General features: G+C 39.9%; 1 protein-coding gene across 2 annotated transcripts in view; it reads left to right on the top strand.

Annotated features, from left to right (window-relative positions):
* The window catches only part of lingo2 (leucine rich repeat and Ig domain containing 2), a 197951-nt gene that overhangs the window by 31706 nt on the left and 141139 nt on the right, over positions 1-25106 (top strand). For both annotated transcript variants that reach the window (XM_076739137.1, XM_076739136.1), the window contains exon 2: positions 5093-5165. The gene's annotated coding sequence lies outside the window, so the exon portion shown is untranslated. The remainder of the gene's footprint in view (positions 1-5092; positions 5166-25106) is intronic.

Below are 25106 nucleotides of genomic sequence, written 5' to 3'. Positions count from 1 at the left end.
GACCTTCTGCTTTCCAGAACACCTGTGTCATATATATTGCACTGTACAGCCCTGATTTCCACCATTTTCCCTCAGCAGTGTGCAGATCTCTCCAACGCTGTCTGTCTCTGCTGTGACATTTAGAAACCTTGACGTGAATCCTGTGTTCACTTTGTCTTCTAAACCTTTGTGCTGTGGCCTACATACTGATTCTTCAGATTTAAAACCTCCCAAAAGTGTCTGCAGAGGTCCCAGTGGGACAGGTGACACTGTTTACAAGGCTGCTCCAGATGTTATATTGAACATCTATAATCTCAATCAGGACTGTTTAAGCTTTTTTCAGGGCGAGATGCCTTAGAACTTATGAGGCCAACCATGAATGAATGCTGTTTTAATGTGAATGTCAGCTATAAAAAAATGATTCCTTTGTCAGAACTTGGGGCAGTTGAGTCTAGATTTCTGAATATGAAGAAGTTGTTGCCAAAGTTTGCAACACAAGAGCCACGCTATGAGGACACACAGCTCGCAGCTACATGATTGATAATTAATGGAAGCCCAACTTGTACCCAGTTGTTTTTACGATGAGTTCCTGTCTCAGAACAGATTGTTTTGCAATTAAGTAAAACAGGAAGTACCTAAATCTGGATGTAAAAAAATACATAGTTTCACAAATCAGTCATTACACGCTATTGATGGACTTGCTCCAGCATGTTTGGGTTCTCTTGTTTCTTGTAGTTTTCCACCTCAAGGTGCATACTATACAAATCATTATTTCAGAACTTTACATGTTCTTAATGAAACTGTCACTTGCTCTCTTTGAAATTAGCCTTAACTATATCTCCATCTCTTCATTGTCTTGAAAAACCGAGGCCGAGACAAACCAGGCCTTTGATGTCTCTGCCTGCGAGGCTCCGTCATTGTAATGAAACTGTGTTGCATTGTCTCAGCACCAAATGTTTGGCATGACAGAACACAATGCTAATTCTAACTGAGGCTTGCCTGCTTCCGCTGGTTTCAAAGCTGCTGGTGCTTTTTGTTTCCCAAGGGAGTTGCAGGCACTCCCTCACAGAGCCAAACAGCTTTCAGGCCCATCAATTATTAAGCGCCTGTTGCCTTCAGGGAACTCCAGAGAAATTATGATGATGAATACAATCAGGCGACAGGAAATACAAAATTATGAATCTATATTTTTCATAGTAGTTTTAATATGTTTTGATCAAGAGTTGGAAGGGAGTGATTGATTGAAATGCTGCAATAAAATCGGACTGTTTTGCAGAACACCCTATCCGTATTAGCACAAAAAATGCACAATCACAAAAAGCACTTCGGTAGTTAAGGGAGGCCTTTGAAAGGATTACAAAAGGCACTCTGTTTATGGTGGGTAAATACCCGCGGTGATGTTGAAATGTTTCCCCTATTCCCCCTGTCTGCACTGAGTCCTTTATTATGAATAAACATTAATGTTTTAAGACTGATAACTAGTTCAACATGCAGCCAAACAAGAACATTGTTTTTGTCTCTCATTGAAATTTTATAAGAGGACTAAAGGATGAGTCTTTAATGGACTATATGGATTATATTGAAACACTAAATAACCTTTTAGAGCACACTTTGGGACATTCCTTCCGGAGCATGACTGCAGTGTACAACTTGGGAGTTTTCCTTGTGTTTACCACAAAATAAAAGAGAGACTCCGAAATGGCATAAATGAAAAAGGAACATGAGGGTCAGAAGTGCGCATCCTATCACTCCCTTTGCAGTTTTGCTAAAGGGAAGGAAGGTGGTAGCATAATGTGTGGTATGTGAGCCCCAAACCAACTGTACCAAAAATGTACCAACCCAACAAAGTGTTCCCAAAATTAAAGTGGATATTCAGTCATAGAGAAAGGACTCGTGTCACTTCACAGTTGCATGAATCCGGGCGTATACTGTCCATACAGGATCTGTTGGGTATCCTACCTGGCTCAACGTTAGCTCAAGCCAATCTTCCACTGCATTCATGACAAACCAAGTATACTGTAAGCATTTTGTTCAAATGCTGTCTCTGTTCACTGTTTGTGCCAGTAAACATATTTTTTACTTTTACTTTTAAAAAGCATCCTGTATAATTAAAAACAGCCAAGTGTCTTCAGTTGCAAGAGTTAGTCAGTTGCACCATAATTAAGGCAACAGGAATAAATATTCATATATATCATTCTTCTCGCTTTCTGGGTGTTTGTTTTGCACCTGGCATTTCCTCAGAGCTCTGACTGGGTTTATGTTTATCATCATGAAGCCACAGTAGCTCTGAGGAACTGGAGATGCTTCCACCTGACAGAAAACAGTATACAGGTCTTTATTTCCCTCCATGCACGTCTCCTGTTTTTATAAAAACATAATCTAGTCATTTCACAGCATGATGGAAACTTTCTTTGCACGGTCCATCCTGTCATTATCTAACTGTTTTCAGAAACACTCAGTTAATTCAGTAAGCACAACATAAAACTTACCATTTGATCGGTAACATGGTTGAAAATATAAGTGATATTCACAAAAATAAATAGCACTTGCAAGTGGGAGGGAGAATGTAATGTCCTCTGACGTGCAGCAGAAGGTGTAATTTTAGCTAAATGGAAGCTTATCTGGTTGGCAAAAGAAATGGGAATATGCCAGTGTAGCAGTGCGTTAAATTCCGCATTAATCCAGCTTCTGTTAGAGACAAGCAATTGGTGAATGTATACAGGAGGTGAAAAAAAGAAAAAAAGTGAGACCTGTATTTTATTTAGACTCTTTTTTTCGTCAGCGATGTTTGGTTAAAGCCTTTATGTGTTAAGTGTGTTATTGTGAGAAATGTGTAGAGCCAAGCTTCCAAAAAAAAAAAAAAAAAAAAAGCATTTGTTCAAAGTAGCCAAAGGAAAGGCATTTTCAAGTCAGCAGCGCTGATACTCGCTCGTGCTCTGGGTGAAATAAACAACGCGACAAGCCCAGTTCAGACCGTATGTGACCCCAACGGGTATGGAATCACCAGAGCTAACTTGAACAAAGGCGAGAGAGTTTTAACTAGGTCGTGACATGAGACAGCTCGCCATCATATGGAAGCCTGAGTATTCTGATATTCACAGGGAAGGATAGACCCCATCTCAATGCAGCCAGGGCACGGGGGAAAGGTGAATGCCTCAAAATGACCAGAGACCACAGTAATAACATGACGGAGAGACAGAGACAGTGTGTATGTTTGTCTGTGTAGGTGTACCGACACATATAGGCGAGTGCGAGCCCAGTGGTAATTTAGCAGTTCTCAGCAGGTTGTCTTCAGGGAAGAGCTAATATGGGCAATGGGTTGCTGTGTGTGTGTGTGTGTGTGTGTGTGTGTGTGTGTGTGTGTGTGTGTGTGTGTGTGTGTGTGTGTGTTTGGCAGCGTTTCATTTCACAGCCAGAGTTCTGCTGACCTTGGCATACTCAAGATTTCATCCCAGCGGTGTCTCACCCCCCCTCGTCTCCTTCTCTTTCTCCTCGTCCTCTCACCCTTACTCCACCCAAATCCGCTTCCAGGGCAGCGCCATTCTTCTGCCTTTTGTGAAGAAGGGCCAGAATCACCCAGTGCATCCTGGAAAAAAGGCGGCGGTGGCTCTCTTTCACCTGAGTAATTCCTCACAAGGCTGTGATTAAAACAGACAGGACAGTGGTTAGACCTATAGAATGTGAAGACTACAGCCAATAGTAAGCCCAGATGCGATCATTAAATGTTAAAAACTCTTGTGGCTGTTTGACTTTTCCTGTCATCCTCATTTCTGCTGCCTCATAGCTTTCAGGGTAAACCATGCCAGAGATCTCATTATTTCAAAACACTGCTGTCAGACAGGCAGAGATGCCGTGAATGGCAGATTGAGGTTTTTCTTTACTTGTTATTCTTCTCTTCCCTTCAAACACAATCTCATCAAATATAGTAGACACGATGAAACATAGAAAAGTTCAAAATGTGATTATTAAGTCTTTGGAAATGAGCATGCAAACCAACAGCTGCGTCTTTGTTAGACTTGGGAAGCATTTTTGCGAACAAAAGTTCAACATTCCACAGTGAGCAGAAACTGTTTGCTGCTGCCACACGCAGGCATATTTCTTAGTGTTTAAAGTGCTTCAGGTTGACAGCAGTCGAAGCCAACCAGTGCTGCTGCTAGTCTTCCTATGGGAAAACAACTGGCGAAGCAACTCAATTGAAATGACAACAAGTGCTTTTTGTGTTGTTTGTAAAACACTTGACAGTCTGTGTACATGTGTACGCTGAATGTGTCCAAAATATCCATGAGGCTTTCATGAGAGGGATTGGTGACATAATTTCAGATGGGTTGGGCGCGATAGATACGATTTTTCACTGAGGTATAAGTAATTCTGTCTCCTGATCCAGTGAATCAAATCAAGATTTTTCAGCACATTGATGCAAAAATCCGATAAATCCAAGATCGCCAGTCCTGCTCATTGTTCTGGAATGCAATGTTCTAATGCAGCTGGAGACATGAGAGGTATTACACCGTATATTAACATTACAGACAGAGAAACTTTAATTGTCTCAGAATACATCATCATGTCACCCAACCAGCAATCCAGTTTGGGTATTTTTATTTAATCATTTCTCATAAAATCAATCACAAACCAAAAGATGCTGGAGCTGATGGGTTTCAAATGATTAGGAGGCTACAAACTGGGCTGTGGCTGTGCTACACGGTATTTGGACTTTATCTCTGACTTTTCCACATTGAAAACAGTATGTTTGTAGGATCATATAACAGGCTGTTCAGTAGAATTGAGTCAAGGCCTTTCTGGAGTCCTGCAGGATATTGTCTCGCAATAAATATACAAACTCTTATGTTATGTCATACTGTGTTAACAGTGTCCTCTCTCGGTTAATATACAGTACAGGGGAGCACGGATGGGAGTTACATAAAGTCTCAGATTTATATCTGTGTTTTAGGCATCCAGCTGACGCTCTCATCCAATGTGACGTAGAGTACAATGAGTGGATGACACAAGCTTCCTGCGTGCTGACATCCCAAATGTTTTTGATGTGTCTGTCTCGGTGAATAACACAAGTCATTATTGCGTGTCCTTACAGAAGTCTTTTCTTTTTGTCTTCCAGAGTGAATCTGTGTAGGCACCTATCCGCTCTCCTGGCAGAAAGTAGACATGTTCTTTGCCTCACTTCCAGTATGGTAAGTTAATCTTTTGTGTCTGCATTAGCATGACTAAATGTGTTCCTCAGGGAAAAACAGCAGGGCTTCATGCATGACTTGCTAAAGATTTTGATAACCACGTGTTGGCGATGAATATACTTAGTGTCATGAATGCACACAAGTCAAGGAGGGCCAGACACTACCTGCTTAAAAGAAAAGCTGTTCCGAAAATACGAATGCCTTTTCATTTAGGGAAATGGATGTGGAAACCGAGATAGCAGTCAAAGATGATAACCTGACTCTTTCTTCCTCCTTCTTCCTGTTTATCTGTGCATATTTTATAAGGAAGAGAGGCAGTTTGGACACTGTGGGAGCTCTGACATGATTGAAAGAGCTTCTGGCATCCTTGCACTATGTCAGATTCCCTCTTGAAGATGGTAGTTATATACAAACTCACCCGCAGGTGCACTGATAGCGGGTGAATCCGTGGGTGGCGTTTCAAAATAGGCCAGCGGAACACACTGTTCTTTTCACATACAGCTTTTTTGAGTCTGCTGACAGTCGGTGCAGATTAAAAGAATAACATTGCTTTTGACATTTCTTTGTCAACTCAGCACCACAGAAAGATGCGATAAAGAGCTAACGAATGTTAGCACTGAATCTCTGATGCACTACTCTACAGCCCTCTTGAAAGTTTTCAATCTGTAGTATTTAGAGCGGCCATACGCTATATGCCGTCATTCTGTGGCATTGAAAATATGATAGTAGTGGAAGTAATTCTGTACCTCCTGATATACAAAAACTTGCAGCATTATGACTGCATAAGCTGACTAGTTAGTATACTTCTAAGATATGATTGCCTCAGTAAAAATTATAGTGACACAGTTTATAAATGTTACATTAGAGTGTGGCACAATGATGCGACAGCTCTCTATTTGTTGCTCAAGAACGGTCTCAAAATGGAGGCACACACACTTGTGGCCCGAGGGCTAAACATGCATGTACAAGGTTTGGTTATGCTGACTGCAGCCCAAGGGCACAAACCCAGAATCATTAAAGCCTTTCTCTTGTACCAATACCAGTCATTGTGCTTAACATGATAAGAGCAGCTCACAGGTCCATGCCAACGCTGTGCCCATTCAGCAGTCCCAGATTGGACTGGCTGCATTACAGGGGAGAGCATGGCACAGTGGAACGGAAAGCACTGGAGCATGATGCAGCCAGTTATTGCATCTCTTGTTAATTATCTTTTTTCCCTTTTTTAAATAGTCTAAGTGGGAACTACATGGATGCTGTTTGTATTAAAGATATGAACAGGTCGTTTCAGTTTAATTGCCAACACGACTAATCAAAAAGAGGGTGGAAATGTTGCCTGGGGTTTATGAGGATCTAGTAAAAACCTGATGGCTCTGGTGAGAGTGACGAAATGGAAGCAGGCGTTGGTGTTACTAGCCTGAAGTTACTGGTATTGTGATGACAATAAAAATGATCTATACCAACTGTAGCGTTTCAGGCAGCTTGTGAGTCTTCGAAGACGTATGAAATGCTGAGCGTGGAACACAGAATGGAGGCGCAAGCCATAATTTACCGTCCACCTTCAAAAGAAAATCACATGTGGAATATTCATGCTGTTGCTACTCTCTCGGAAATGGACATGTTAGATTAGTGAAAAGCAAACAGCAGGCGTAAAAGTGGGTTCGATCGTGTGCAGTGACAGAGGGAGGGAAGGGTCAACAGTGTGCCCGAAATTATCTTAAGAACCTCTTTTTTTCCGTCTTCAAGAGAGACTGTTATGTATCATTTCTTAGAAATGGAAAACAAGCATATTTCAAGTAATTGTACAGCTTGAAAAGTAATTGTAAGCGCATCCTGAGGGATTTACTGGGGGCGTGATGTTGCATGCATTAAGTCCTAATCAATGCAAAATAAAGCTAGTTTTGCTGTACACGTTCAAACCATTAATGTTTTAGTAGCTCAGCGAGTGTCACTTGATAACGTAATAAATTTGAAAGGATTTTATTTTTGGGTACCGACCTCAGGTTCATTTCCACAGACACTGACTGCAGTGTCAGATTGTCACTTGAAGGCTATCAAATGATGTCTGTTGCCACCAAAGTTTGTTTTTTGATGGCAAAGTGGATATGGATCAAAAATAAAATAAATGGGATTTTATGCATTGACAGATAAAACTGGAACAAAGAACTGTTTATTTGATGATCTCACTGAAACCCTTCGGTGTTTGAGGATTCTATTAAAAGACTTCCTGAGGCGAAGGTGACTTCACTTAAAGATGCTAATACCGCCCGGGTTATCTGAGACATACCTCTTATCTTTTGATATGCGCTTTTTAAAAAAGAAAAATAAATAAATCTTGCAGTTTGAGTCAACAAAGTTTTTTCTTAATGAAGGAATATCACATATTTGTTATCTTTATCATTGAAGAAGCAGAAAACAGAGACATTACCAATATGCTAAAATAAACACAGGCCCCAAATGTTTATTTATAGATGTCTCTGGCTTGACACAGTTTACGAGGTGTAACACAGATAGCTGATACGAGGAGGTTCTCTACATAACACTGTACATGACTCCTCAAACTGACGAATGACATAAAGAAACTGTGTATCGTGTCTATGAAGCGGCAGAGAAAATGTCTGCCTGGTTTCAGACCCTGGAATCACAACCCACATCTCAGATTTGCTCATTGATTGGAGTAGGTCTGGTGTTGTGCCCAGCGACTGTCATTTCTGCCAGCTGAAAGAGCAGTTTTTTGTAGGAGCTTTGTAGGTGGCATGAAAGATGCATTCAGACAGCGAGACAGCAGGCCACGTGCCACCACTGGCTACCTCCAATCCTACCAGCCTGTAGGCCACAGGCGGCTGCCTTCCGCTGTCTGTAATCTCATCACGCAGCTAATTAGAGCGGGTTGCACTTCAAAATGGAGGAAATGGTTAGCAATATGACATGATTAATATGCAAGTTTAGCTAACTAGTATATAAACGTTGTTTATTATCGCAGAAGTAATCAGAATAAAGATGATTTGAAGATAATGTTTCTCCAAAACCATTTCTCCTCATTGCCTGCTCTCTGCTGATGCTAATGTGTGTAACTCCGTGAACTCAGATGCAGTAAAATCAGCTCATGTGTCGTTTCCCTTGCTTGTGTATCTGCAGTTGCTTTGGTCATGGGAAGCAAGTGCAAGCTGAACCCTCATGAACTGTAAATGCAGCAGCAGATAGCGGTGTGCGTCCACATGAGTGTGTTTCTGTGTGTGTTTCTTATCAAATGCCTTGTTCGTCGCTCATCTTTTAGACACACAGTGAATTTACAGATCAACTGTTGAAACATGTTTAGCAACTGGAAGATTGAGTGAAATGTGGTGATTTTTTTTTTTTAAGGTTTTGTGGTATTTACATATGTCAATTACTTGGATTAACCTTGAATTTAGATGAACCTGACATCGAAAGTGACAGCCAGAGGCCCTGGAATTAAGAGGTACTTCTTTTAATTGCTAATCCTGCTTCACTGATTCACCACCCTGAACACCTGCAGTGTAATATTTGGAGAACAAATAAAGTTTTGACAAATTTTTAATTGCAGTTGGTGCTTAAACCCATGGTTGAAACAATGCAATATAATGATACTGGACATACTGCATGACATCATTCTCCTCTGATGAAAAATAAACCATATCCAACACGTTGAGTTGCTATGACGAATTGTAAATTAACACATAGACTCAAAATGTAAAAGAATTCACAACTGCTGTTGGATGCATTAACCATTTTCATATACACCATCTGCTTTGCTGCTTTGATAGATGTAGCTCAATAAGCAGCATACGAGATATTAACATTGAATTACTGTGTATTCATGTAATGTAATGTGAAAGGGTTTCTAACCATGCTAATGTGAGGCAACACCTTATTCTGCAGCTCATTTTTTTTTCCACCAGATCTTTCAGCTTATTGCTTTGGCTCTCGGCTCCACACATTGCCTGTATGTGAGCATCACCCTGACTGCAGTTAGCATCTAGCAATTTTTTCAGAAAGTAAAAAGCGAGTGCATATTGCACATCTTTCTCTGTGCCATTAAAAAATAGTATTCATAAAAAGGTCTTGATAAATAAGATTAAACATGCGTTCCTCTACACCTTACGTATCACCCACCCATCTGCTTTTCTGCCTGTCATCCGTATGTATTTTCCTCTGACTTCACCCTTACTCCCTTTTCTTGCTTTTTATTCAATTCATGCTATTCCCAGCACATACACCAGCAATACATTACCAACAAGACCTCAAGCCTGCCACAATAATCACAATCACAAATCAAACTGTTGGCTTCGTATCACCATCACACCACCCATCACATCAGGAAACATGAGCAATTGAGTAGTCACACAAGTAGGGACCACTACCTGCAGTTCCCATAGTTTTTAGAGTGGCTTCTGCCAGAGAACTATTATTTTGCTGCTTTTGTTCTATCCCTAGCTTAGTGTGTCATGGTGGGTCTACCATGTGTACATTGATAATCAATATATTCTTAACATTACCTTTACATGTCACAAAAGTGGAAACCCAAAAAGTACAGCTTTAAAAGTTCAAAGTCAACCTTTGACATTATCAGACGTTTTCCTTCCACCTTGTGTTTTCTCCTGAAGATCAGACATTATGTTTCAGATTTCCTCTGAAAGTAAATAATGACAGGCTGAAGTGGTACATTTTGAAGCCCTGCATAAGTTGTCTACCTTCTCTCATCAAGATCGAGTGGAAATTCAACTTGGTACGGCTGATTAGGTCCAGTTTAAGTACCTTTTTCAAGAGGAGGTGAGGTAATCAATTCTGGCAATGGTTTCTAAATGGGTGATGTGTGATTCACATTGCAAAGGACCCCACACCGTGCCTGGGCTGTCCCTATCCTAGAAGTACTTGTTTTACATTTCCTACAGCCTTCCATTTAAGTGTCCCCGTTGTTCCATGATGCATGATGCAGCTTGTTTTTCTGTCTCTGGATTGGCACACATGCCTTTGTGCACTCAATGAAGACTGAAGATCTTACATTTTTCTTTGAGATAGGTTTAATGAAGCCCTGGGCACAAGCAAAAAGGCAGCTGCAAGATACAGACAGGCCTGTCTGGAGTTGTAATCCCGTTGAAAGAAAACAAGTTTTTTATCAAAGTGGATTTAGCATGTCTGCGCTGCAGTGAAGACAATACAACAAAACACTTCACAGGAACCTTCATGGTTCAGATTTTGTCAAAAGATTGAAGTCAGGATTAGCTATAGCCACATTTTGCAATGTGCACATTCTCAACAGGCACACAGAAAGCATCTGACGTCGCCTTTAACATGTTTCAATACATCTAAAACCTTGGAGCCTACCTTACCACCAGCTGCATACCTGCTCATGCAGCCCTGTGTGTTGCATTGGAGTCTTCCCCTCAATACGTCATTGTCACTTTTCAACCTCAGTACCACCGGGTGCCCAGCAACAGCTGGAGAGCCACATCAGACGCTCTTCCATGGAGCTGACAGTCAGCCCCATCATGCCATAGGGTAAAGACTTGGCAGAGCATGAAATGCATTAGACTGTATAAAGATCAGCAGGAACCTCAATAGGTTTAGACTTTATTTCTCGTTGTCACCGAGCTGTAAGCAGCAGATAAAGGCGATTGTGACATGAGCCAGAGAGTCAAAAGACGCTATGCTCAGAAATATCCGTGTCAGCATCCTCACCTATAAAAGTAGATTCGATATCTTAACTTCTCGCAGTTGAAGTTAACATTCACCTTTTTAATTTTTATTTTGGGTTGTGCTTCACGAGCCACCACTGTTTGCAGAAGCAGTTTTAACACAAGAAAGTGTAGTTTGTTGAGAGCAAGTTGGAGCCATTGACAGTTGTTCTCAGCAGGGTGAATGTGCAACACAAGTGATAATAGATCTCATCGATCTGACACGGCGAAATTTGCGCTGGTGCTTCTTGTTGTTTTCTCTCAGATGTTAGAGCTGCTGGTGCTGCGGTGTCGCTCTGCGCCGCTGACAGAGTGTGGCAGAACCCTCTTGCCTGTTGGGTTAGACGTGAATGTGTAGATACCAAGTAATGCATAAATTTGAGCTCAAGTGATAACAGAGTGGAGCCACGTTGTGACAACGCTGGGGCGTTGTGACAACATAATCAATCATTGCAGAGAGTTGCAGCGGACACAGAGATGATGCATGCTTTGTTGGAACTTTTCAAATCGCCCACTGAGACACATTTCAACTGTATGTCTGTTATTACTGTATCACTCATCTGAGAATATATAACAGCTATTCATCAGATTGAGGCAGACTTGCTCAACCTTTGCATCCCAGTGTTTTCAAACTGCATCAGTTTTTGTTCGAATTGGAAATTGATAGATTGTAGGCCATTTGTCACAACTAATCTGTGGTGCTTTTATCACTGACTCGTTCGGCTATCTCCAAGTCCCTCCTCTGTCTCCCTAATGCCAGTTGATTTCTGTTCCCAGCGCATTTGTCGTTTTTGTTGCCAGGGCAGTAAGGGGACTTTGACAGCAAGGACAGAGTGGCTGGCATTTGATTGACAGTGCAATGTTCCAGGAGAGCGGCGGGGAAATTATCTGAATATTCAACATAAGGATTAATCCTTCTCCCCGTGTCCTCCTGAGTGGCTTGAGCTGTGAACAAGGGATGGAAAAAGTGTTTAAACATTATTTTGGAAGTTTGACTTAATTGAAGCACATTGTTGAGTATCTATCAACAATGCTGACAGTCTGTCGAGGGCAGCTTTGAGTTTCTGTGAATTTTGGACAAATTGAATACAGTTACTCACACACAATTGGCTTCACCAGCAGTGAACTCAAAGGTTCTATCCTGTATTTATGGTGAGAAAGCCCCCTGTTAAAACACTGCAGTTGATGCTCACGTGAAACAGCCAAACGCATAATTTTAATTAACATGGAAACATAGGAGGTTTCTGCTGGTTAACAGCAGTTACTAAAAACTGAAGGAAACTGACTGACTGACTGGGAGTGAGAGATGCTTTGCTGAAGCAATGGTGCATGCCACAGTGTTGGAGATGTTTTATGATAGTATAAAAATATTTCGGGTTCATTATGAAACAGGCAGGACAAATAAGGCAGTGGCAGACCGCCTCAGTCCAGGTAATTAATGGAAAACGCTGCATCCCGTTCAGTTCACCTCAGATGTTTTAACAAGAGAGAGAGCAGTTCACTCAATGAACTCCACTGCACTGAGCAGCACCACCTTAAGTAAGATGTAAGGGCATCTCAGTCAGCCGTCTAACGTCTCAGTCTCTGAAGCCATTGCTCTGTGTCTCATTTCCCAGAGTATTGATGTCTTTAAGTGAGCTTCCCAAGTGCCTAAAGGGAGTGGATCCTATATAGATTGCTTTCAGGATGTTGGGACACAGCCGACTGGCATAGCTCAACAGTAGACCCATGGTCACTCTTTCAAAAAGTAGAAAGATTTTTGGATGAGAGGGTCTCGGGAAAAAAAAGAAAAGAAAAGAGAAACTGATTGTTTTTAACTTTTATTTCCTGGAGCAACACACAAGAAACAAAATACAAACTTATTTTCACCCCTCGAGTGACGCTACATATTCTTAAGGTGATTTAGGTTTTTGTGTTTCTCTTTTACTTTACGGTACATTCACAATCCAAACAAGAACCGTGTGCAGGTAACGACCTTCAGGCATCGCTGGTGGATCTCTTTCATACAAACAAGATGAAAGCGCTGTTTCGATAAGATGAAAAAAAGAAAGGCAGAGAGATGGTTCACTATAAAGGAAAGTAAAAAAAAATGGAAACAAAAGAAGAATCAATACTATTGCTCTGCAGCATGGCCATGCAGGGAAGTGAATTAGATAGAGAACTTGGATGGATAGGTATAGAGTCCCTGGAACTAGGAACAAATTGTGTGATGCTGGTCCTCTCTTTGGAGCTGCAGCCCACTCCTGCCAGACTGTCCCTTCCCCTTCAGATCAACAGTATTTCATCTTCAGACCTCTGCTGATTTCAGCTGAATAGCTGAAAATGGGCTCCATATAATTGAAAACTGTGTAAAATTAGTATTCCTGTCTTTAACAGACCTCTTTCTGGCTGATGTGTATTTGTTGAAACTAATCAAATAATGGCTCTGACCTCAACCTTGCAGCCTATTAAGCGAAGAATTTCATTTGAATTAAGCGTCATGTTGAGGCAAGACGTGTGAATGCCTTCATATAATCTCTGCCATGTACACGTTTCCAACATAAAGACAGACATTAATTCTGCAACCTCAATGGCTTTCTATGGTGTGTAAATGTGTCTTTCTTTATATCCCATTAAACTGATATTTTGGATTTTATCTTTGTAGTTGACTCATTATTTTTCAGTAGCAGTTTAACAGAGGAACTGGTGTTAGGTTAACTCAAAACTACATTTCTAAGCAGAAACACTCTGTAGGAGGCACGATCTCAAAAAAAACCTAATGGTCTTACCCAATTGGATAAGGACTGACGGTGATTGCAGAAGAGACTAGAAAAGAAGTGTTTGGGTAGAGAAGCCGGGAGAGTGCTCAGGAGAGTGTAGGCAGCTGGACTGCAGTAATTAGTCAGTGCAGCTCTTTGTGGTTAAGGGGCAGCTGACCACTGGCCTTGCTTGCTGAAAAGAATGACAGAGGTTCCTCTCTCTCTCAAATATGACTGTGATTAACATCAGCAATTACCTGCAGAAATTGCACCCCCCTTTCTTCTTTTAGACAAAGAGAAGTGAATCGCCTGTGTAGATAGCCTCAATCTCAATGGGCTTTCTATGTTACAGTGTACTCAGGCCTACAATAAATGGATAACTATCTAACTGTAAAATGTATCATAGTGTGCTTGCATATTTTACGCCACCTTCCCTGTCCCACAGTTCTCGCCCACGTTTTCAATCAATTAATCCTGCAGAGAAACAGTTATTCAGATTTGTGAAATTCACAACATTGACATGACAGCTACTTTACTGAACATTAATAAAACAAAAACATACAGCAAAGCAGTGAGGCAGATCTGAGCAGAGGCAAACCCATCTGGCGTGAAGGCACAATGGAGTTTTAAGTAGAGCAGGAAGCCTGTTTTCCACAGATCCAAATGAAGGAAAATCAAGATGACTTTTTCTGTTTGAGCACGAAGCAATTTATCAGTTTTTTAAGAAGTGACAAGGTGAAGGTCTGAAAATGAGCTCTCTAATCTCTACTTTTATGTCTGCTGTCATTTATGGTTGAGCTAATGAGCTAACCCCTCAACACCTTGAGAATTTGTTGATGTTTACCTCCTCAGAATTGGGAAAGGTGGGGGAGAGGGGTGTAATATGCACATTAATGAGCATGTCACGCGGACAGCATCTAATTACAATGACGCATTTGGGGCCTCATTTGATGATGGTGTCAGCAGTAACAGCCTCCCGGCAAGTCCCTCTGCAAGTTCATCTTGTCTGAAAGTGTACGTGTCTGTCAGAGAATGGAGGCAGAAAAGCTTTACATTTGTTTTTTCCTCAACTTTGTACCGGAGAGAGTTGCTAGAGCATGTTCCTTTGAGGTGAGACAGAGAGGCTTTTATCAGCTCCTGTGTGGGCTAACCTGAGATTCTTGAGATCAAGCCAGTGTGTTGGAAGATCTAATAGTAATGGCATTGTTACCCACGGTTTTGTTGTTCCTTTAGTGGTGGTATATTGTTGCGGATTACAAAGACCTCTATTGCTGCATTCATAGCAAAAGTGGAAATGGCAATGAAGTCACCTTTACTTTACATCCACGCATCTTATTTTTGTGATGCTACGTGTGTTTTTCAAGGTTAGAAAAAGACTCTTGTCGTGAAGTGACAATGCTCACCTCCACTGTCTTCCTGCCATTGTTGGAATTCCGTTTGTTGCAGGACTGTACGATAACTGCCCATAGCACTGAGAGATAGAGAGATAGATACGGTTCTGTATTGATCTTCTAAGGGAAATTACAATGTTCTTCAGCAATTCACATCTTAACAAGAAATATTTTCAGACAAGCATTTTCTTCATTTGCCCATAATGGTAAATTATACATACATAACAGCTCTTGCTATGCAAAATGTCCACCTGTTACGCTTTAGATGAGCAGTACAGATATCAGTCCGTTATTATCATCGTACACTCAGTATCATTTATGTTGACTTCATATTGATCATATGGAATAAATCCAGGCCAAGGTTTGAAAATATTGAGCAATAATCATCAATCTTTAGTTGTTAGTTTATTATTAGAATATGTAGCTGTTCTACTGCACAACCCTGCTGATACACAGGAGATTAGTGATGGGCGGATTAATCAATTGGTTGATTAATTTGGCCGATATCTGACATTTTGAGATAATCTGTCGATACCTTCACTCACAAGACTGATTTAACAAAAAACACCTGCAGACACATCAGGGATAATTAGCATTATTTCCATTCGTTTTGAATTCATATTTTTTTTGTGTTTAAGTGAATACTGCAGTGGTGTTAAATAAATGTTCACTGAGACACAAAACAAAGATGCTGCTGGGTGCTGTTCTGTGCACCAACATTATTTATTATTGATTTATTTATGTAATTTCAAAAATGTTTTGTTTTTCTCAGATACAGGAAGATGCTGTTATCTGCTGATAAATACTGTTGTTCAGTGCAGTAAACCTTTATTTTTCATTTCTTTACATTTCTTTAGTCGTTAGCACTGCAGACAGTGCAGAGCTACTTGAATGTGTTAAATAAATGCTGATTTAAGTTAAGCAATTGTGTCTCATTTTTAATTATTATTGAATTGTGACTATTCTTTAATTAATGTAGTCTTTATTTATTTCCAAGTCAGAAACAAAATCACATCCTTGCAGCCATTTTACTCTGAGGCAAGAACAGTGACTTAAAATTTTGGCATTGAAAATACATTTTGGCATTGAAAAGGTAAACATTTTGTCACCCAGAGTAGTTAAATCAGCAATTTAAAAAAAATCTCTGTAGTATTATTCAGAAAATCATACAGTTCTACCTGAAAAGAATAAACTGTATGCATACTACACATTAAATGTTTGAGATTGAGTTTAATAGATGGAAGAAAAGGTTTTTGTTGATAAGCTTGGTAAATACCCAATCAATGGATTGTCCTGATGACACAAATATGATAAATTGTGAACATTTTGGTGATCCCCTCACTCTTAGTTTAACAGCAATTAACTGTTCAGTTTCTTGAATACACAGGTTTATGACCACATGTCTGCAAAGCTAAAAACATGGCGTACAACTGAGGCTGCTGGGAATATGCAGGGCTAATTAGCAAATGTTAGCATGCTAAGAAACCAAACTCAGATGGTGAAACAACATGAGATGGCAGACTTAAGACCTGTTAAACATCAGCAAACTTAGTGGATGAAATGCAGAGATTTCTTTGTATACGTGCCTTTGGGACTGACAGGCTAGCATAGACTGAGAGACAAATGCAGTCTACTGAGGGTGGTAAATCTGGAATACACATGAGAGAAACACACAATTTGAAAAAAGCTAACTGCAATTATGTGTAAAAAAATGAAAGATCTGTGTGTCATAAATGTATCTGGGAGCACTGATACACTGAAGCCTGCAGCTGTTTTTCTGTGATTCACTCCCACCTTTTGCCTTATCCAAGCTGTTTGAATCAATGTTGCTGTATCTCAAATGTTAAGGCTGGCTTGGATCAGTGAATCGTCACACCATTATAAGTTGCCTAAAGCATTTCAGAAGATCTCTTTTCACAGGTCATACAAATTCTGACAAATTAATCATTAATATATGGAAAGTTCAGTTGTTAGAGGTTTCTAAAGCATTAGATCCTCGTGGCAGCTGTAGCATTAGTCATAAGTATTATGGACAATTTAGCTGACAAACACACTCCACCGATGAGTACAACCAGGAATAATTATGCTCCTTGGCTGGATAATGAGTTAAAATCCTTAATGGCAGAGCAAGAAAGTGAAATAATTCATCTGGCAGCACCACACACTGATTTACAGATAGAAGTGGAAAACATACTTCAAGCACAAACTCATATTCATACTGTATGTTATCGGATTTGGGCTCAAAATTTCCAAGTATTTGTTATTAAATTCTGTATTGGATGGTGCCACCTGTGGTCAGTATTGGTTGCAGCAAATGTGGTTTAATACTACAGGTGACAAAGAAAGAAGTCAGGGAGTAATTGACCTTTTTCTATCAGTCTGTAGGCAACCGTGATCTGATTTTATGCTGCAGTTTGTTACCTCAGCCTGTCGCCTGCAGCTCTTCATCTAACATCTCACTGTGGCTGCTCGTTCTTGTTCTGTTACTCCCTGTTAATTTCTAACTGATCTGCGGTCAAGAAATGACAAAAATGACCGTTGTCTTGTTTCGTAGACACATTTTTGCTAAACAAAATGGTAAGTGCTTATGTCACTGACAAGCTATTGCATTTCCTGTGACTGCTTCATAATAAAAGTCAACTTGTGCTTTGCCAGTTAAATGGTTTTAATGTGAAGCTGCAGCAGTAGGAAATGCTTGATTTGCATTAGCAGCAACTTAATAAAGCATTTCTTCCTGCAGTGTAGGACACCCAGTTTGTAGTACTGCAAGTATATAAATATTTTAGCACTTATATCAGTGGGCCATAGGCTCAGTCACCATTGTGTTAACTCATTTGGCGATGAATAGTCATAAAGCAATAAAAGGGAAACAAGCTGTTTTATTTATTTATTTATTTATTTATTTATTTATTTATGTTTTGTTTTTAGCTTTAACGGATTTGTTTGGTCATGTATTCATTGTCATTTTTCAGCATTAACATGTTCCTCTAGGGTTTTTTTTTGTTTGTTTGTTTTTATTAACATAAAATTTACTAGCACCAGCTGTGGTTAGCTCACCATCCTGGTTTCTTTTTAATGATTTACTTACTTGTCTATTTGGCCATTCAGGTACCACCTCACTGTTTTGTTTTTTTTTGCCATTATTATAGAATTATTTTGGTAAATGCCATGTTCAGTGAAGTCAATAGGGGAAATCAAATGTTGCATAAAGTGGAAGAATCAATGCATTTCCTCCCTATTATTATGAGAACTGGAGTGAAGCCCCATTGGCTTTCAGTCATGCTTACTATTGATTGTGAGGGCCATAATTTACTTTTGTCCCAAAGCAAGCTTTTCACCCCATTAAGCTCTGCTCATGGCCCTTTGGCCAGAGCCAGTCTTGGTTTCCATCATCATTAACACCTGCCTGGTCATTAAATTGAGCAGCCAGATAAAGGGACAGAGATTATAGATTCCATCATTGCTCTTCACATCACCTTGGCTAATGATTTTTGTAAAGGTCTAATGGTAAGCATGACAAAAGGCCAAACAGGACCAAGAAGTCACAAGCTACAGCACTGGAACAAGTGTCAATGTGTTGGATTGTTTTATACCTCCACCTTTGACATTCATTACAAAGCAGAGCCCCCGAGTGATCACTGAGGCCTGAGGTTGAGTATGCAGTTCATTCTTTAAAACCATGACAGGATGTGTTTACTCACCTGAAACACATCAAGATATCCTCAGTAACGACACAACATATTTGAATAGCAGTTACCTTTAAAACGTACAGGTACCTCCTGGTGATTCAACTCATTTTGATGCCTTTTGATAAATTGTGTTTATGTGTGTATATATTTATTTAAATGCATTTCATATTTGTATGTATTTTTGCATCCGTCTGCTCATTCCCCTGCAGCGGCATTTCCTTTCCTTGGCCCAAAGGGCTTTTGATATTTCGATATTTTGCCATTTAGAACCATCGTTGAAATGGGCTTCAAAGTAGACCTTAAATAATTGTTGAAGTTGCTCTCATGGACTCCTGGAACTTTGGGATACAAGGGGGTTTGTCACTTGTCCATTTTTGGCCTTGATGTAGTTTCGTCCCTGATACAAACTGGGGTTGAAGCCCAGGAATTGCCAGTCCCATTATTTATTTCCATTTCTTGCCAGAATCCACCTCCTGTTACTGAGAAAAACAACTATGGGAAACTGGAAAATTCAGCTTGTGTGTCCACATTCGTCTCTGTTTGTGCTGACTTCGATAGACATAACGACGACGACATTAACTACTCGACAAAACCTTGTATATACAAATATTTTGTACCTTTTCATCCTACACCTGTTTCTTCCAAATGCTTTTCATGCTGAAGTGGTGTCTTACAGTTGACCTGTTTTGAAATAAATTTGTTAGAGTATATGTCACCCAATGAAAATGTAGGCGCAATGAGGGAAGAATTTGCTTTTAACACAACAACAAAATCCAACTATGTGTCCATACCTCAAACCAATACCTCAAATCACACAAACAACTGGATGCAGTTGTTGCCAGTAGGGTCACTGTTGATATGCACTACAAAAAGACCATTAAACAGCTATGCACAATAACGGCTTGCACTGTTTTACATATTACAACATGTAAAGACTTTGGTTTTGAAGACTGTTATCAGTATTGTTGGTGCTGTTGTTTTTAATTCCACAATGAACACCTTTGATATGTTCAGCTGGAGCAATGTTCAGTCTAACACTTCAAATGGCACCCTACAGAAATTTCTTACTCCAGAAAGTATCTGATGGATTCAAAGGTAGCAAAGGCTCAGTCAATACATTTTGGTCTGCAAAACATTCCTGCAAAAATGGCAACTGATAGCCTGAAGACTAGAGCGCTGACATCTCAGGAAATAAATTAGGGTCCTCATCTAGATGGACTTAGCCCCATGTATCATTCAGGAGTTGGATATCACACAGAGTGGCTTGAGAAAAGGTCAAGCTTAGGAAGATTGCCACTTCTCACAGTCTAATCCCTGGCTAAATAAGTGCAACCTCTTGTCATATGAAACCAAGTGGAAAAAAATGTTTGTGTTTTAAAAAGATGGGGTGAAACCAAAGAAAGGAAACAAAAGAAAGTTAGTCATGTAAGGAAGTAATCAGTTGGTAAATAGATTACACACACATACATACTACACTCCATCAGAAAAGAAGCACTGGAACAGGAGTTTATAGATATTTATGGTTGCAGAAATGTTGGAGAGCTGCATAGATTCACAAATAACAAAGGCTAGAAAATTAAAAAAAAAAAAAAAAAATGTTGTTCTGTCTGTAGCCTCAACCAGCTGCACAGGTTTGACTGTTGTAATTTTCAAGAGCATGTGGACAAAGGGTGTTTCAGCAAGCCTCATTTTTCGCTACACAGTAATATTGAAGTGTGATTGAATGTGAGTAATTTTAAATATGGCAGTAGCCTTGCTGAACAGCTGCAAATGAGTAGTGTTAGTCAATACCAAGCCTCAGACTTGACAATCAAAAAGACCATATAAATACAGATTAAAAGGGGCTTGTGGATCAGATGTACCCTAATGTTAAACTATATTTCTGCAAGACTGAGGACTTTGTATGTAATGGAAGACAAAAAAAGAATGGAAACACAAAAAGCAGAATAACTGGAGCTGTCCCCAGTTACGAAGCAGTTGCCAGTTTTCGATTTAAGAGGTAGCTGTTGCAGTAAAGATTCAATCCCCTATTGATCCACAAAGTGTCAAGTTCATGTCAAAGAGGCCTACACCATTTCCTGATGCAATGCCTTGGCAGGGCAAAGAATAAGTCTGACAAAAGCAGAGAGAAGTGGATGTGGGGAATGAAAGTAATGTCACTAATATGCACATGGTTATGGAAGTAGTGTCATATTGTTGTCGCCCTAAAAAGTTTTATGCACTGTTCACACATATGCACTCAAGGCTGATATCCACTGTAAATGAGACCTGGCATTACAGGTAGGAGTTGAGATGGGCTAAACTTTATGCAAATGCCCTATGACGCAATTGAAGTTTGGAGTTGATTCCTAATGTATTCCTATGTTGACCACTTGGAGTTTGCTGCCAGCGTAGATACAGAACCACATGGTCAATCAGTCTGTCAGTTATGTTTCTTGCATTGAAAAGCACTGGCAAACAGACTGCCCTGCCATCGAGGTATAACAACTTGTATTTAATGAGTGAAGAGCGGTGTAAAGATCAAACAAAACTGGTCTCGGACTGGGAATGAGAATGAGCAGTGAGAAAGCGCATAAAAGATGGATACTGTGGCTGTCTGCTGGTTTTTCCAAATATAACCCATCATCTGATACACTCCATGTTTTAACATCCTTTTTTTCTTCATAATGCACCCAATCACCTTAAGTTCACTGCACTTATTTGGCTCCCGTCTCTTACCACACTGAGAGATTCAGGCCCCTACTTCACCTTTACCTTCCTCTCTGACTCTGTTGTGCTTCAGTGGGAGCTTTATGCAAGCGCAGTTGATTAGCTGACTGAAGGCAGCTGTGCTCTTCCTCTCCAGGGTCAGGCTCAGATCTGCACAAATATAAAAAAAAAAACATGGTTGGTATTGGATTTCACCTCAAATGCACCAACCAAACAGGTGTAAACATACCAAAAAGCTGTGGCAAAATGTTGTGCAGCAATACTAAATGCTTTCACGTGTGATGCAACCCAATATCTGCAGCATTTTTACTGGCAAACATCCCATGCTCTGCAAAAGGGGCATTCTATTCACTCATATGGAGCAAATTCTACTCAACAGCAAAAATTGCTTAAAGAATTTAGTTATTTTTAAACTGTCTTTACAAAGAAATGTATTGAATATATTTTCACACAAAAGAAAAACACTCAATACAATGGGACCTGCCATTTATCCATTTCCTGACACAGCATGTGTTATTGGCAAGTGGTCTGTTGATGACACAGCATGTGTTATTGGCAAGTAGCCTGTTGATGCTGTGCTCTCTGATGTTCTGTAAATATGAACTGCCTGCTACAATAACCGTACATGTCAATCTACTAGTGGTAGCTACAAGTAACATATGTAGGGGCTGCTGATATCTTCCTACTGGCGTCACAAATTTTTGAAGTGTGTCAGCACAAACAGCGATGTCACTCTTGTCATCAGTCCGAAGCATGAAAATCACAATTAACAGATCACAAAAGTACAGCCAACCACTCTGTCAAAAACTGAGAAGTATCAGTCTTAAAATCCTAGAAATCACATGGGATGTTGGCATACCAATAAGTAAGTCACATGAAGAACACTTACAACTTAAAGAGGTATTTCAATGCTGGAAAGACAAGAAAAGGGGTTGTGGCGTTCCGTTTTGCTCAAAAGGTAGAAAGCCTACAACAACCAGTATGCACTGGGCACCACAACACTCCCATTGGTGGGTGTTGTGGTGGTTGGGTGATGATTGGTTTCGGCTTGTTCGTTTTCAAGGGTGTCCTGGTCAGACACACTGTCATATTACAGCTAAACAGTACACTGAAATGACTGAAAACATTCGAGGCAATAAACGGGCAATGCAGTAATGTAGTCTTCAGGACTGCCTAGTTTGACAGTTTGCTGCCCCTGTTGAAGTTCTTTTTTATAGGATGGCTTTGGAAATGTCATGTTTGTTCATCCAATCATAGTGAACATTCGCTCTTGACGTCAAACCCAGGAAAGTTAAGGTTAGGGTAAGGAGCTGGGGTGAGCTGTGTTCGCTATGATTGGATTATTCTTTCACCATCCTAGGAGAAAAACAACATTGTGCCCCTCGCTCCAGTCGACTGTCCGCCCGTTGCCTGCACCCAGAGCTCCAAGTGAGGTATCAAAAGAGGAAAGGAGGGCTGTGTCAGAGTTTACAGGGAGGAAGACGTAAATAGACTTGATATCTTGACTTGACATAGATTTCTTTTTGTGTTGTGCTGTCTGCTCAAATATTTTTTATTTTAGTCTTGTGTCATTGCATAATACTGTCTGTCTGTGTTGAATGGTTATTCTTGCCCCAGTTTCTTTTGGCACAAAGGCTTCTGAATGTGTTCACAAGAGATGTCAAATATTGATGAAATATTTGACGAATACCTGTGAAAGGACACTGTGTAGAAAAAAAAAAGAAATAAAACATGACAGTCATGACAAGACGTCACAGCAATCTGACATCAAACAGGACAACCTACCAACCTACTAATTATTGTCTGACAAATGAGAAAATAAGAAATGAAAATTCCCACAGTGTGTATTAGCAGGGCTGAGTTTCTCCAGTTGGCAGGTGAACCTCTTCAGCCCGTCACCTGATTCTGTGGCTTCTTCCACAAATTGCAATGACACAGAGGCTTTCGCAAACTGCAAACACTTTTAAACACAGTCAGAACAGTCGCAGGGACCAAACTACTTACTCACAGTTTGCATTACTCCAGCTGGGATTTTACACTTCTGCAAGGAAGACCATCACACCATGTAAGTTATTGTCATTTATGTAAAGTTGGGAACAAGGAAGAACAACTCACACAAATGATCCATTGTGTAGAAGATAATATAGACAGTAAAGAGAAGAAAAAGTGGAGATGAATGTACTGTTTTCTTATTGAAATGGAAGGTGATATTGTATTCTAACCTATTTAACCACAGTGTAGTAAACAAGTAGTTTTAGTAGTAAAAGGAAATACCTATAATGATCATGCAGTGAAATACATGATCACATATACTGTATGCACTGTTTGTGTATTTTGTCACACATGATTGTGGCCACAAATATTTCACAGAACACCAATAAACTAAACAAGCACACGACACACAGCGTTTGTTATCCATACACACAATTAGACTCAACAATGCTAACAGCAAACCAAACACTTTTCTTGTGTGATGGCAAAAAGATAAAGCTCTAACCAACAGCAGATGAGAGAATTTAAAATCATTCTTGAGTGATTGTAAGCACACTGAAAAAAGCGCCTTTTGTGCGATACTAAAGGAGTTACAGAAAGTAAACAGTGAAATTATTTGCAACTCCACAGGCAAGTATTTGTCTTATCACATCAGCCAAAAACAATCGGCATCGCTCCCGGTGATAAGCCAATTGATTTCCACCTAGGATGACGGAAATTGAAAAAATGCCAACATGTCTGTCTCTCAGCAATATTAAATACATTAAATGTATTTAACAGACATGAATCAATGGACTCATTTTGTATCTTGTTGACTTGCGGATGCACAACTTGCGGCTGCCGTCAGTGGTAAGAAGCAGAGTGGACTGAGAGAGTGGCAAAGAAATACCTGTCTAGATGGAAAACAGAGAGAAATCAATTAGAAAGGATGCAGATAACGCCTGACATTTCTGCTAACACCAAAGAGATTTTTATCTACGAGATGAATGCTTGAGCCGGCACTGTTTGATTGGACTGTCCTCTTTGACAGCTGGGGCTGCAGAGAGGCCAGGTTATACATACATTCATTGTTAGAAAAGCTTCTTATAGGGCTTCTTTGTCATTATTCAGTATGATTGTGTTGATTTAGCTTCTGTTTCCATGGTTGCCCCTGCAGACACTGTCTACAAGTTGTCTTCCTAATATCTATTACATACACGTTTTAAATTATATGAAAGTGTAACCCCATATTGTTATGCTGTTTGTGTTTTACATTCAATATAATTTCACTTACAAAACGTCATGATAACCTACTGCATGCAAAATGTATCATTAGTATTTTTTCAAGTGTTCACTCTGATATTTTCTGATGTGTTTTTCATTTACATTTAATCATCTAAACATGATTATTTCTTCAGTTTTAAGAGCTTAATTGTTTATGTATAAAATGTAAAAAGAATGGCTTCACTAATTTGAAAGAAGAGGAATGAAGCAATGAAACATGACATGCATTTACTGCGTGATGCACTTGTATTCCATCGCGTGACTCAAACTGTTCCTCTCATTTGTCGTTGAGGCAAAAGTACATATACTTAATTCATATGCCTGAGTCATTTTGTCAGACTTTGTCAGATGAAAGAAACATTCAGCAAGTTGAATAAAATAAAATAATGGTGGATTCCCGAGGGCACAGTGCTGCACAAATGGTTGGGATTTGCATGAAACAGATGAAATATGATAATAGTAGATA

The sequence above is a fragment of the Chaetodon auriga genome, chromosome 9 (genome assembly GCF_051107435.1).
Source record: "Chaetodon auriga isolate fChaAug3 chromosome 9, fChaAug3.hap1, whole genome shotgun sequence".
Classification (NCBI taxonomy): Eukaryota; Metazoa; Chordata; class Actinopteri; order Chaetodontiformes; family Chaetodontidae; genus Chaetodon; species Chaetodon auriga.
The sequence above is the reverse complement of the archived record's forward strand: the minus strand, read 5'-3'. Positions and strand labels throughout refer to the sequence as shown.